The sequence below is a fragment of the Oratosquilla oratoria genome, chromosome 19, assembly GCF_046742065.1.
Source record: "Oratosquilla oratoria isolate Oo_2021 chromosome 19, ASM4674206v1, whole genome shotgun sequence".
Lineage (NCBI taxonomy): Eukaryota > Metazoa > Arthropoda > Malacostraca > Stomatopoda > Squillidae > Oratosquilla > Oratosquilla oratoria.
In genome coordinates, this window is record NC_134795.1 from 3,809,545 (window position 1) to 3,812,044 (window position 2,500).

General features: G+C 45.9%; 1 protein-coding gene across 9 annotated transcripts in view; it reads left to right on the forward strand.

The window, feature by feature from the left end:
• Window positions 1–2,500, forward strand: part of LOC143035703 (uncharacterized) — a 687,713-nt gene that overhangs the window by 374,833 nt on the left and 310,380 nt on the right. The gene's annotated exons all lie outside the window — the stretch shown is intronic.

Here is a 2,500-nt window from a genome sequence, read left to right on the forward strand (position 1 = left end):
TTCATATCAACACGGTGACCTGGCCTGTGAGATTTTTTTTTCCGGCTGATTCCGGACATCGTTTCTGAGCTGAGGTCATGCAGGTCGAGACCCCGAGGTTTGTTCTTTTCTTCGGGACTAAAGCGTTCATCAGCGCAGAAGAAGCCGGGATGTCTTGGCATTCTTTGGATGGTAAACATGTACATCAACCCCTTCCACGGGTTGTTATTGCATATTATGTTGAAAGTCAACCTTCGTGTGTAGCTGGACATCATGGAAATCGGCTTGTGGCCAAGGAAATAGATTTTGAGTTGTGAAGTAATTAGATCCCTAGATATACAGTACAGTATTATTACAGACTGATTGATGAGATTAGGACATTGTAGAAATGAGCGCTATGAGAGAAGGGAGTATTTCTAGTAAGAGTACTGGAGTCCAAATGGACACCACGATAGCCACTCGTGTTGATGTACTTTTACTTAAAAGTACGAGTACACAAGTGCACGCACACATGTATTCCTCTTTACTCTTGTTTGTAGTGGCACACACAAATGAGTTCAAGACACACTCCCTTTTACCACGTTAGCTATTGTTGATCGTGTACGATTACTTAAAAGTACTGGCGCAAAAGCACAAGCATACAACTATTACTTCTTACCACATTGTCTTGTGGTAAAACGTCTAGGCTTGGCGGGTACATCAGAGAGCGCTACTCTGCGTCCAGGGTCATCACCTTTGACTTATTCACTGGAACAGATAGGGCATGAGGCAGTTACTCGTGCCTGTCAAAACGAAGGATAAATTCACAATCATATACGGTAGACTGATGTCGGTAATGTTAGTAATCACCGGACCAGTACAATATCAATTTATTTTTCTATTACAAGAATCAGTGTCAAAAGTGACAGCAGAGACGAAAAGATTAATAGTAACAATAATAGTGATAGTGCAGGCGTGGAAGTAGGGTCCGCGTTGGTGGCAAAGTTGCAAATGGACAGTTAGGTGATGGTGTTAGGTAGCTGGGATATTGATGATGAGGGTAATGATGGAGGAGGACGGGGACGAGGAGGAGGAGGAGGAGGAGGAGGAGGAGGAGGAGGAGGAGGAGGAGGAGGAGGAGGAGGAGGAGGTGTAGGGACGAGGGTTGGGGAGGACGTGGCTATGGAGTGCTGTGAAGGACGGAGGAATGTAGGAAGGCGAGTATTATTGGAGGTAAGAGGAACAAGTGCAGAGAGGACTGTCTCATTGTAAAGATAATGACGTTGATGACGGTGATGATGCTGATGACGATGACGATGATGACGGTTATGTAATGGTGGTGGAGCGTTTGGCGGTGGTGGTGGAGGAGGAGAGGAAGAGGAGTTGTGGTGACGATGGATGTGGCGGCTCTGACCGCTCCAATCATAGAGTCATTATGCTCGCCCGACAGCCCTCCCCCGTATGTCTCACCCACACTTCTCCTCCTCCTCCTCCTCCTCCTCCTCCTCCTCCTCCTCCTCCTCCTCCTCCTCCTCCTCCTCCTCCTCCTCCTCCTCCTCCTCTTCCTCTTCCTCCTCTTCCTCATCTTCCTCCTCATCTTCTTTGTCCTCTTCCTCTTCTTCCTTCTCCTCCTCCTCCTCTTCCTCATCTTCCTCCTCATCTTCTTTGTCCTCTTCCTCTTCTTCCTTCTCCTCCTCCTCCTCCTCATCATCATCATTTTCTTCCTCTTCCTCCTCTTCCCTCTCTTCCTCCTCTTCCTCCTCATCATCCTCGTCTTCCTTGTCTTCTCCTCCTTCCCCTCTTCCTACCTCTTCTCCTCCTCCGCCCCATCCTCTCTTCTCTCTTTTTTCTTTTAATATGCGCCCTCCCCCTCCGTTCCTTCCCTTTCTTTCCCTTCCCTTTCCTTCCGTTCCATCCTTCTCCCTCTCTCTTCCAGTCCACTTCAAATCCATTCCTTTTCATTTCTATTTCTTTCCTTCTCATATCTTCCTATCCCATCACTTTCCTATCCTTTTCCTTCCTTCCCATCCTTTCATTAATCCCCTCTCGTTTGTTTCCTTTCTCTTCTTCCCCTTCCTTTTATTTCCCTTTTCTTCCTTTCTCTTTTTTTCTTCTTCCTCTCCTTCCCTTCCCTTCCCTTCTCTTCGGTGTTTTCTTCAATTTTTCTTTTTTCTTCTCCTTTTTTGATATCCTTCTTTCCCTTTTCTTATATTTCCTTCCCGTCTCTTCATTCCGTTCTCCCTCGTCTTCTTTCCTCATTTTTCATAATTTCACTTCTTTCTTCTTCCTTCTTCTTCTGATCCTTTCTTGCATCGTCTTCCCATCACCCTACCTATGCTTACAACGTAAAACGATTTAGTCATATATTTCAGTTCAAACACATATATCATCACTAATTTTTAATTAATTTTCTTTCATGGCCCCATCTGTTGTTCCTCGTGGAAGGAGCTCTCTCTCTCTCGCTCTCTCTCTCTCTCTCTCTCTCTCTCTCTCTCTCTCTCTCTCTCTCTCTCTCTCTCTCTCTCTCTCTCTCTCTCTCTCT